The sequence below is a fragment of the Polistes fuscatus genome, unplaced genomic scaffold (assembly GCF_010416935.1).
Source record: "Polistes fuscatus isolate 324 unplaced genomic scaffold, CU_Pfus_HIC Scaffold4, whole genome shotgun sequence".
NCBI classification, from domain to species: domain Eukaryota; kingdom Metazoa; phylum Arthropoda; class Insecta; order Hymenoptera; family Vespidae; genus Polistes; species Polistes fuscatus.
The window spans coordinates 11,252,546-11,265,528 of record NW_025113118.1 but is presented as its reverse complement, the minus strand read 5'-3'; the positions used below and the strand labels follow the sequence as shown (position 1 = coordinate 11,265,528).

Here is a 12,983-nt window from a genome sequence, read left to right as displayed (position 1 = left end):
TAATGTTACATCGGATCAAATAAATGTCCGAAAGTAGATACTATCATTCTTATGTATAATCCTATTAAAAGCAACTAATTTTATGTAACGAAGAAAACCCAAAATTATTCTTCAATTAATAATATCCCATAAGAATCAATAATCTCGAGTCTACCGTAATCTCTAACATGGAAGAAGAAGAAGAAGAAGAAAACTAGGGAGATAACTAATCTTATCTGACTGTAGTAGTTAAATATCAGATTGATAGTTAAGGAACAAAGGTGGATGATGATGATGATGATGATGATGATGATGATGAGGAGGGTAAGCTGAATTGATTAAAATCAATTTAATAAATTATTTCTACAATAACAATTCTTTTTTTCTAATATCTAAATGTAAGTATGTTGTAGATTATGAGGTACACAAGAAACATACACACACATAAAATATATATGTTACCGAAATTGAAGAACGTCAAGATTCACATGTTCGAAATATTAACGTATAAGAATAAACTGAAATAGTCGGCGTATTTGTTATGCGTTGACATTTCACCATATGAATCTTGACATTCTCCAATATCGATAACTTTCACCATAACATATATACATATACATATAAGTAATTATTGTATTGAAAAAGATCGTATTTATTATTTAAGAAAACGTAGGGAAGGGGATGAAAAAAGAAAAAGTGAAAGAAAAAGAGAAAATTATGGGAAGAAAAATAAGAAGAATAAGAAAAAGTAGGAGGGTAAGAGGAATAAGGAAACCGAGATGGAGGCCGAACCGATTGTAGTAGTCCTAGGTGGTAGACGTTGGCTATGCTCCGGCCGCGGAGGCTGCGCGGAAAAATCGATAGACGACGCGAGCTGGAGGTGGTGGTGGTGGTGGTGGTGGTGGTGGTGGTGGTGGCGGCAACGTTGGTAGCGGCGCCGTTGGTGGTGGTGGTGGCGTTGGTGGGTGGTGGTGGCGGTGGTAGTGGTGGTGGTGGGATGGTGGTGGTGGTGGAACGCGATAGAGTTTGGCCGATGGTGCAGTCAACGTCGGGACCGGCATCTCAAAAGACGCACGCGTCTCTTGTCGTATCCGTGCACGGTGTTGCTGATTATCACTACTAGAGGAACATTATTTTTCTTATGTTTTTTCCCTCTTTTCTTCATTTATCGTTTATCATCTTACAGACATTATTATTGTGTGAAACGATTAATATATATTCGATAGATTATAAATAATTATATATGTATGTATATATATAAATATGTATGTAAATAGATAATATATATATATATTCTTATCAATATATACAGACACATATGTATATACTCATATACATATATAAGTATGAATTATATGATTTAAGTGAAATAGAGGGATTGGTGCGTTTTGTGTACGTGCTAGCTCGTTAGTGTGTGTGTTTGTGAGTATGTGTATGGAAGTATGCCCGCGTATGTAGTAGAAGCATCGTGTCGAACCGAACCTGACCGGTATCATCGCTTACTACTTTTTTTTCTTTTTTATTCTTTACTACCCTTCTTCTCTTACATTTTTCTCCCTCCTCTTCCATCCTCTTCTTCTTCTTCTTCTTCTTATTCTTATTCTTTTTCTCTTCTTAACTCTTCTGACTAGTCATTTAATTTCATATTTATATATTTTTTTTCTTTTTTAATCTTCTTATATTATTTTCATCTTTGTTCGTTTCATGTTCATAAACGCATAATGAATCAACCATCTATCCCATGTATCACGTGTACGTTTCTCGAATATCCATCTTTAATAAGATTAACCGCTTGTTTTATTATTTTTTAATCTCCTTTCAATGCTTTCTTTTTTTAATTAGGTCGTTTATTTTTTTAGTATTTTTTTTATGTCTTTTTTTATTTTTTTTTTTTTTTTAGGGAAAAGAAGAGAGAGTCACAAAGTCTAATATAAGAAGCTTCCTGGCTTTACGAGTTTACCTATACAACGAAACGAAACATAAGCTAAGCACAATGAACGAAGACAATAACCCCTTCTGTCATTCCTCGTTTTTACTTTCTCGAGTCTCTACGATCACACGATTAGTGTTTTTTTTTTTCGTTCATCGGTGTTCAAATTTCAAACGAAACGAATAATTCTTTTAGAACAAAATATTATCAAATTTGTATCAATTGTTTCGTGAAAAATAAGATACGTTCGTTATTAGATATCTTTAAATATCAATCGTCATTAGTTTTTAACGATTTTTCTCGTTCAATAATATATTTCAAAAATATATTCTCCAAGTGTGTTGAAACATTTGTTAAAAATATTTGAAGTAACATTTAACATACTTTTGAGTATAATAATCTTTCTCTCTCTCTCTCTCTCTTATCTTTTTTCTCTTTCATTATTCATATAATTATCGTTATTTATATAAAAAAAAAAAAAAAAATAAAAAAAGAAGAAGAATCAGAAAGGATTAATGGCGAGTAAATGGGAAGTTTTGTGGGTGGCAAGCCAGTGGTGCGGCTTTTCGAGGACAACGACCTCTCTTGCACCTTGCAACCTTCCCCACAACTCCCACGGCTTATCCACTTCCTTTACCGCTACTTCCTCGTCTAATCATATCACATTTTATTTAACATTTTACTTACAACATATCCTTTGCCATTATAATCATGTGGGTGTAGGTTGATTTGGTTGGTTGATTTGGTAGGAAGGTAAGCACTTACCTTCTTGTAAATTCTCTGATACGAGAGTGTGTACGATCGATCGATCTTATGAATATACTACAACGAATTTTCTCGAATCTAATATAAATAAGCTTTACCTATTTTCAAACGGTTACAATTTTATTGATTATTTATTTAATCGGTTTTATATTCCACGAAATTTTCTTTCTTTGTGTCGGTTAAATATTTAAAATAAAATATTGACAAATATTTTTATATAAACAAAAGTGCAAGGAAATTCATAAAAAGAGATCAAACTTTACACCCACGTAAATTCATGAACGGTTTGTTAATAAAAATAACCTATGTGCAAAAAGATATTCTAATTTAATTATATTTGATTTATTTTTCTCCATCCAATTTTAATAAAGAATAAATAGAAAATAGTTGAATAGACATACACGTAATATCGTTCGTATTTATATCAATAAAAAAAAAAAATAAATAATAATAATAATAACGCAGGTTTGTTTCTTTGTTAAATCAATTATTTTTAGTTCAGTCAGAGGGTAGTAGAAAATCAAAATTTGTTTTTTCCTTTGATCTCTTGCAACGTTTACGTTTAATGAATTTTCTTACGTCCGACTAGCAAGGCTCATTACTACTGGCAAAACATCTTTCTTCAAAGTATAGCACTCGTTAGCACGTTTCTCCTAAACTCTTCGAGGTCGATCGTTCTTCACTTAGGATTGCGAACGTCAGCTTGAAAAATCTATCACCTATCGTTTATTACTAACTCTCTCTTTTTTGCTCTCTCTCTTTTCTTTTTTTCTTTTTTTTTTTCCCTTCCTTCTTTTTCCCCCTTTTACTCTCTTCTACGTTTATCCCCTTTTAGTTTCCTTCTCTAGATCACTTTTCTACCACGAGTATACCCCTCTTCTACTTTACTCGAGTCCACTTCAAACACCTTTACACCTTTCTTGCGAGTTGATGTTACAACTATAATGTTAGAGTATACGTAATGATTTATTTTTAAAAAGTACCACTTTTTCTTCTTATGTTAAAATTTAACAAAAATAAAGAAAGAAAGAAGGAGAAAAAGAGAGTGTGTTCTTTATCACATTGAATCAATCTTCAAAATTCTTTGACTTTTACGAGTTGATGTTACAACTGTAATGTTAGAATACGTCATGATTATTATTTTAAAACGTACCACTTTTCTTCTTATGTTAAAATTTAACAAAAATAAAAAAGAAAGAAGGAAAGAAAAAGGGAGTGTGTATCTTTATCAAATTGAATCAATCTTCAAAATTCTTTGATTCTTTACGCAGTTGATGTTACAACTGTTAATGTAGGAGTATACGTAATAAGTTATTTTAAAACTTATACTTTACTTCTTCTTTATCTTTAAATTAACAAAATAAAGAAAAAAAAAAGAGAGTTGTATATCTTTTCAAATTAAATCATCTTCAAAATTCTTGATTCTTTTACGAGTTGATGTTACAACTGTAATGTTAGAGTATACGTAATGAGTATTTTAAAACTTACTACTTACTTTCTTCTTTATCTTTAAATTTAACAATAATAAAGGAAGAAAGAAAGAGAGTGTATCTTTATCAAATTGAATCAATCTTCAAAATTCTTTGATTCTTTTACGATTTGATGTTGCAACTGTAATGTTAGAGTATACGTAATGAGTATTATTTTAAAACTTACTACTTACTTTCTTCTTTATCTTTAAATTTAACAAAAATAAAGAAAAAAAGAAAAAGAGAGTGTGTATCTTTATCAAATTGAATCAATCTTTAAAATTCTTTGATTCTTTTACGAGTTTATGTTACAACTGTAATGTTAGAGTATACGTAATGAGTATTATTTTAAAACTTACTACTTACTTTCTTCTTTATCTTAAAATTTAACAAAAATAAAGAAAGAAAGAGGAAAGAAAAAGAGAATGTATCTTTATCAAATTGAATCAATCTTCAAAATTCTTTGATTCTTTTACGATTTGATGTTACAACTGTAATGTTAGAGTATACGTAATGAGTATTATTTTAAAACTTACTACTTACTTTCTTCTTTATCTTTAAATTTTACAAAAATAAAGAAAAAAAAGAAAAAGGAGAGTGTGTATCTTCAAAATTCTTTGATTCTTTTACGATTGATGTTACAACTGTAATGTTAGAGTATACGTAATGAGTATTATTTTAAAACGTACTACTTACTTTCTTCTTTACCTTAAAATTTAACAAAAATAAAGAAATAAAGAAAGAAAGAAAAAAGAATGTGTATTCTTATCAAATTGAATCAATCTTCAAAATTCTTTGATTCTTTTACGAGTTGATGTTACAACTGTAATGATAGAGTATACGTAATGAGTATTATTTTAAACGTACTACTTACTTTCTTCTTATCTTTAAATTTAACAAAAAAAGAAAGAAAGAAGGAAAGAAAAAGAGAGTGTGTATCTTTATCAAATTGAATCAATCTTCAAAATTCTTGATTCTTTTACGAGTTTATGTTACAACTGTGATGTTAGAGTATACGTAATGAGTATTATTTAAAACGTACTACTTACTTTCTTCTTTATCTTTAAATTTAACAAAAATAAAAAGAAAGAAAGAAAAAGGAGAGCGTGTATATCTTCAAAATTCTTTGATTCTTTTACGAGTTGATGTTACAACTGTAATGTTAGAGTATACGTAATAAGTATTATTTTAAAACTTACTACTTACTTTCTTCTTTATCTTTAAATTTAACAAAATAAGAAGGAAAGAATAAAAGAGTGTGTATCTTTATCAAATTGAATCAATCTTCAAAATCTTTGACTTTTCTTGTAAGCTGATGTTACAATCAATTTGTTCTTTATTTTTTATATTTTTGAAAAATAGAAATACAAAAGAAAATGTATACCTTTATCAAATTGAATCAATCTTCAAAATTCTTTACTTTTCTTACGATTTGATGTTACAATTATAATATTAAAATACACGTAGTGATTGCTATAATTAAAACATTCACATATTTCATTTGAAAATTTTCAAATAATACAAATTAAGACAGACAGAAAGTATATCCTTTTTCAAATGAAATTAATATCGCTCGTATAAAATTTCTATGAAGAAGAATTTCTCAGAAAATGTTTTAACTTATTCGAAATATTTTATTCATTGAATAGTGAAGTATATTATGAATAAGTTTTATTATCATTTTGTAAGAATAAAAAAAAGAGGAAAGAATTTCATCTTTTGCTCTTTCTTTTTCTCTTTCGAGGGACAAGAAGAAAGTAATAAAAGAAAAAAAGAAAAAAAAAAGAGAAAAAAAAATGAAAACACAAGGAAAAGAATAAGGAAAATGCTTGTAAGTCTTTTGTAGAAAATTGTGTAATAAAAAGGTGAACTTCTTCGAACTGTCTAGGACGTCGGTACTTCCGATTTTTATTTAACTTCATCGTTTCTTTCTCGTAGTAGGATATTTCGTTATCGGAAAGCAGTAGTCGCCTTGCTAAAACGATGTTCGTGGATATCGAAATAAATGACTTTAGAGATAGAGACTGTATATATATATACAGCTGTGCATGCATATAAATTCCTATTTTTATATTTTTTTATATATGATCTTTTTATTCATAAATTCTCTTTCTACTATTTCACTTTCGACCTTCATTATTTCTTTTTTAACATTCATTACTCGTTTCGTGAGAATTGAAAAAACAAATATACAAATAATAAAATTGAAATTAACACATTTTTTTTTTTTTTTAAACACATCAAAAACGAACGATGTTTCTTCTTTTTATATTCTTATTTTTAATTGCTAATTCGCCCGTCAATGTTATTCCAATCGTTCATTAAATTTGACGAACATTATAATCATTAATGTTACTTTATTTGATTTTTTTGTTTCTATTATCGAAATTAATCATTTGAATTAAAAATTATTCTCAAATTGACAAAAATCTATTCGATCTGACGATTATTTGTGTGTGTGTGTGTGTGATCCTTTTTTTATATTTTAGTTTTATCTTTTTTCCCGTTTTCCTGTAAAAATCAGAAATCAAAGATATCATTATCCATTGGAAATTTCGAATTACTTTTAATCGATGCAATTTTAATCTACGCTAGATTTCTTTCTTCTTTTTTTCTTTTTTTTTAAATCCGTTTCCCTTGCTTCTACTTTTATTCTGTTTTTTTTTTTAATTGCAAAAGATTCGCTCTCGTTTCTCGAAAAAAAGAAAACACCCCCTCGTAACATTTATTTATACCGTAAAATAAGGAACTTATTAACGTTTCTTTATTTCCTTTCATTCTTTTCATTACCTCCATTACATCTTCCTATTTTTCTTTTTCGTCTTAAGGTTAAACGATAAACAACGTTAGTTTCGCGTAAATTAAAGAAGGGAAAGAACATCGTTGACATTCTCCATTAACCGTAAGAAATTTTTATCAAAGTGAACGTTCGTTTTTATGAACGGGAAGGAGTGTAAATTGAAAAGAAGAAAAAATTAGAAGAAGAAGGAGAAGAAGAAGAAGAAGAAGAGGAAGAGGAAGAATAAGAGGAAGAAAAAGACGATGACGATGAAAATATCGAAAAAGAAAACGTTATCGTCATAGTTGTTGTTCGATATGAATAATCTTCGATAATTTTTCTTTTCCTCTCTTTGTACATTTTTTTTATTTTAATTATTACATTGTTAAAATGTTCGAGGTGATATTACACGAACAGTGATAAATTTGTTGACACTAGAAGGGAAGGACAGTGGTGGTAGTGGTGGTGGTGTGACGTTAAGGTATTTAAAAAAAAAAAAAAAAAAAGAAAAAAAAAGAAAGGAAAAAGAAAAATCGAAGCGATAAAGTATCACCTTCAACTCTATCGATCGTTCGAAGTTTACGATTTGCAGTAGGAAGATACCTTTTTGGATTGTGTGCTGACGTGAAAGATTTAGTTGGATTTATAAAAGAAAGAAAGAAAGAAAAAAGAAAGAAAGAAAGAAATCAAGACAAGGGAAAACCAAAATAAATAAATAAATAAATAAATAAATAAATAAAAGAAAAATCAAAGAATATTATCATTCGATAAATCGTTTATCAATACTTTGTCTTTTCGAATTTATTTCAATAAAAAATTGATCGCGCGAATTTACGATAAACGAATATTGAGATAAGACGAAGAAACAAAAAAAAAGGAAAAAGAAAAAGAAAAAGAGGAAGAGAAAAGGAAGAAAAGAAAAAAAAATGGAAGAAGACAATGAAAGACTCGTATATTTTTTCAACGACATACATTTGTCGGAACGTTGTAATAAAAATAATTTATCGAAGATTCCCGATACGAGGATCGGAGATACGAATTATACTGATTTCGATTTGAATCTTGTTGATTACAAGTATGAAATTAAATGGACAAAATAAGAGATCGTTCGCGATCCTTCGTCTCGTCTACTTTGCAACAACGAAATCTTGGAAGAGGAAAAATAAAGGATCCCTTTATTACTTTTTATTTCAACTTCTTCTTCTTCTTCTTTTTTTTTCTTTATTTTTTTTCCACTTTTCTATGGTCCCGTTGCTTTCCATCCTACCTAGGGACAACAAATTATTTCTATCAAGTTGGAGCAGGATGGAAAAGGGTGGGGGTGTGGGAGGAACACCGACCGTATGAGGTAAGAATAAAATTCTTTTACGAGTAATAGAATTTAATGAAAAATTTCTAGAACCGGGGGTGGGAAGCGGGGGGGGGCAGAGGGAAATGGAAGAAAAAGTATGTTTATGTGTCTGTGTGAGAGAGAGAGAGAGAGAGAGAGAGAGAGAAAGAGAGACTGTTCTCTCTTATTTTTGTTCATTCGTCATTTGCGTTCTCGTTTTTGACGAGAAGAACATCTACTTGCAGTCGTCTGGTTCGTTTGTTCGACGTCTGGCATTACTTTTCTATTTCTATTTCTCCTTATTCTTCTTCTTTCTTCTTCTTTTTCTTCCTTTTTTTTTTTTTTTTTTTTTTTTTCCTTTTCTACAATCAAAAAGGCCCTCGAAAAAAGAAGCTAAGTAAATGTGTTCTTTTCTTTTCATAGAATGAACACTAAGGGATGAACCTTTTTCTTTATTTTTCTATTTTATTTGTTCTTTTCTTTTATCTATTATGCCAAGATTTTTCTTTTTTATACGATTAAATTGAATATATTTAAATTAATGTTATAAGAGAAAATTTATATTAAGTTAAGGATGTTAAGAGCAATCTTTTTTAATATCTAGAAGAAACAAAAAAGAAGAAGAAGAAAAAACGATTAATATTTTAATGAAAATATTTGTAAACAAAAAAAAATTATCAATATATATATATACTATTTATTTTACGTGATATAATTATTATCTAATACAAATACCGATCGTTGCACACCGTGTCAATATTTTATTTCGCCAAAAAATAATTAACTAATTATATCGTTAACATGTTTCCTCGATCGAAAGAAATTTCCATCCAAAAATACACAAATAAAAAAAGAAATAAAAATCGGAGGAAAAAATAAGATGAAAGATGATTGTTTATTTTTTTTTTTTTTAACATTGATTCGTAATACACGGTTAATAATTCACTCGCGTGTTTTCGCGTGGGAAGGGGTGGTGTTGGTGGTGGTGGTGGTGATGGTGGTTATAACTTATGTTACTTCGTTATAATCGACACTACCACTACGTAGATAGTTAAATGTAAGTTAAATCTCAGAGTCAAATCGAACGAGCGACGGGATGCTGAGGAATCTTAAGTGGGAAAAATGCTTCCTACAGCCTCGGGCAATCTTCCAGCTGGTCGAGTGACGAACAGTTTCGACCTACTTTTACTTTTCTAACGCGAATTCTGATCTTTTTCTTTTCTCAGAAATGAACATCTTCAAGCGTAATGCCCGTTTTATACACAATTGGTATTAGAAGGGGTGGGGGGGGGCCTAGATGAGGAAAATTTGAACGAGAATATGAAAAAGAGATATTAAATATTTCAAATTAATTTCTTATCCATCCCTTTCTCTCTCTCTCTCTCTTTAATTATTATTATTATTATTGTTGTAATCGATTGACGGTTTATATTGAAATTCAGAAAAGCTACTTCGTGCGTACACGAAATTTAATCCAATTATTATGATTATTATTATTATTATTATTATTATTATTATATTTTATGAAATATTATTACTCTAATAAAATAATATTATATAGATTGGTATTAAACTATTATTATTACATTTTGACATATGTAAAGATTTTCAATTGGATAATAATTGAATATCGAACGAATAAAACACAATGTATAAAAAGATAGTAATGAAATTTTGAAACGTTATATGTTTTTGTAAAATAAATGAATCAATAATAGATAAATAATTCATTCGATATAAATGAATAATAATTTGTTAGAATAATTTTAAATCGAGGTACCAATTTTTTACGTCAGAATTACATACATTGATATAAGATACATACTAATTTATGCATATAAAATATTAATCAAATTTATACTAATCGATTTAACACCGCGATCACTTTTATATCTCAAAATAAATTCAATATAGTATAATATTATTCTAACCATTTGAGAATGTTGAAAAAGAAAAAAAAGGAAAAAAATACAGATATCAAATAAAATTCATTCCTAAAAAAACAAATCGATAAGAAAGTAAAATACCCTTGGATATCTAGCGATAAGGAAAAAAAAAAAAGAAAAAAAAGAAGAAAATAGGTAAACAAACCCAAAAGAAAAAGAAAAAAATTGAAAGAAAGAAAAAAGTAGGAAGGAAGGAAGAAAGGAAGGAAGTAAGTAAAGAAAATACGTAGTGTGATAAAGAAGAAGAAGGCCGGCGAGTGCTTGACTCGGAAAAGAGGATTTCGGCGATGAAACGATCGTCCCTTAAGGGCTCGTAGTCCCATCTTCTCTCCTCGGTTCTCTCAAAAAAACGTGAAAAAAAAACCTCTCTTTTCCTCGCACCTTCAATCTTATCCTTCTGTCAGAAAAAAAGAAAAAAACCGTGCACGTGTGTGTGTGTGTTTGTGAATGTGTGGTGTGTGTGTGTGTGGACGTGTGACTTGGGCACGACGTTCGCTCGCATCAGCGCGAAGAAAGTGGAACGGGGTCGAGTCTGGGTTCGAAAAGTAGGAGAAGGAGGGGTTCGGAGTAGGAGGAGTAATAGGCAGGAGGGGGAGGGGTTCGGAGGTGAGGATTAAGGGCCGACGAGTGAGGTTCGTCGCGTTTTTTCCCCCTTCGAAAGAAAATTGCCGCGAGGTTTTAAAGGCGAGCTTCTTAACGTTACGTTTTCGCAAGACCTTCTACCATCTTCCACACACCACCCCCTCCACACCACCCACCCTTATTTTTCTCTCTTTCTTTTTCTCATTGTCGGATCCCTCCATCCCCCCCCTACCACCCCCGCACCCTACGCCATTTTTCTTTCCACTTCCTCTTCCTGTTTTTCCCTACCCTTCCTTCCCTTTCTTACTTCATCTTTTCTTTTCTAACGCAAATCCTTCAATACCCAGAACACGCTTCGTTATATCCCTTTTTTGAGTTCGATCAAGAGAACCCGGGAAAGTGAGAGAGAGAGAGAGAGAGAGATAGAAACAGGGGGAATGGATTGGGGATGGGAAATAGTGTATAAGAGGGAGTTTATAAAAGAGGTAGGATCATTTTTAACGGGAAAGTTTAAAATTTTGATTAAGTTTTCTTCCTACGACGGATACTGAAAAATGTTGTAAATGAAACGGGGCTAAGAATTCTTAATATTCGACATTGAAGTTATGAATTGAGAGAAAGCTCGTTTTGTATCGTCGATTAAAATCGTTTTACCTTTGCGAAAGGCAAGTTGCTATGCAACGTTTATGATAAAAAGAAAGAAATATAGAGATAGAGAAAGAGAAAAAGAAAAGGTGGAAATACATAAAGAACAAATAATTGAAATTCTCGACAAATAATTTTGTCCCAACTGTTACTGATACTTTTGTTTTTTATTATTTTCTTTTTTTCCCTTTTTTTTTTTCTTGTCTTTATTAGACATTCTTTTTCATCTCGATCGAGTATCATTTTCATTTTCATTTTTTTTTCTTTTACCCTCGAAATTTTTATTTTCCGATACGATCGTTCAGCAATCGAGTCAAGTTACTTAAATATTCGATATTTATTTTCCATCTTCGAGTTCTTTCTTTTTTCTTTCTTTTTTTTTTTCGTTTTTTAACCTACTTATTTCTTTTTTTTTTTTTTCTTTCAAAAAATGAAGTTCTTTCGTTCCTTCCTTTCTTCCTCTTCCCTTTTTTTCTTCTTTATCTTTTTCTTTTTCATCTTTTTATTTTGTTCCCTTGATTTTCTTCCACCTGGAAGAAACGTCACGGGTTATGAAAATATATTTCACTTTTATGCATGTACGAACCTCGGCAAAAGTAAAACGTCACGAACGTAACGTTCATTACGATTCCTTGGTCGAAAGTAAAAGAAAAAAAAAGAAAAAAAAAAAACCAACCCTGGATTTATGGGTCTTTGTAATTAATAAAAATAGCCGTAGACTGAACTTTATTTTATTAACTTTTGAATTATGATTTCTTTGAAAGGAATAATTTAACGGGAAATATTCCTAAGTCGACTCCCCCTCGGAAATAGAAATTTTTGGAATAATTCATTAATTCATTCAAGAAATTCAAAACAATAACACTCGTTTCGTATACTCGAACATTATTACAATTTATTTCAATTGTTTCTTCAATTATTACGAACAAGAAAAAAAAGAGTATCTTATTAAAAGATTCCTCTTTTTTTTTTTTATTATCGCAATTCGAATAATTTTCTCCTTTCCCTTTTTTCTTATTATTTTTCTTCTTTCATTTCGATCGTTACACCTATTCGTTCCGAAATCGTGAAGAAACGGGTAGAAATGGTTAATGCCATTGAAAAGGAATATAAAAGGAATATAAAAGGAATATAAAAACGTCATTTCTCGAGTAGTTCGGTACCATCTGCGGTTGTCGTTTATGTGCCATGACGTTTTATCTATCTGCGTATTCAAACTCGTATTCACCTTTTCTTTTTCGTTTTTTTTTTTCGACTCTTGCACGTTCGTTTCGTTAACGTCGAATAAAAACGACTGTTCTCTGAAAGACAGACAGACAGACGAAAGAAAGAAAGAAAGAAAAACGCATGAAGTTTAATTCCGATGGCGATAGAGTACTTGGACGAATTCCTTCGAAAAAGGAACCTGATAAAAAGTACGTATAGGGTATTCGAAAAAAGATTAGGATTAAACTTATATTACCCATTACCGAGGTCAAATAAAAATAATAAAAAAAACTGGTGTGTGTACTTATGTACGCACGTAAGAAGTTATACTTCTTTGCAGTACCAAAACGAA

General features: G+C 30.1%; 1 long non-coding RNA gene across 10 annotated transcripts; it reads left to right on the top strand.

Moving 5' to 3' along the window:
* Window positions 1–957: 957 nt before the first annotated feature.
* Window positions 958–7,600, top strand: LOC122521220. 10 transcript variants are annotated; one of them, XR_006304697.1, is made up of 4 exons: window positions 958–1,079; window positions 1,345–1,401; window positions 2,633–2,662; window positions 6,972–7,600. It is a non-coding gene; the product is annotated as an uncharacterized LOC122521220 (long non-coding RNA). The 10 variants fall into 10 exon arrangements; XR_006304691.1 differs by lacking the exon at window positions 2,633–2,662 and having other exon boundaries at window positions 1,345–1,371; XR_006304690.1 differs by lacking the exon at window positions 2,633–2,662.
* Window positions 7,601–12,983: the final 5,383 nt, after the last annotated feature.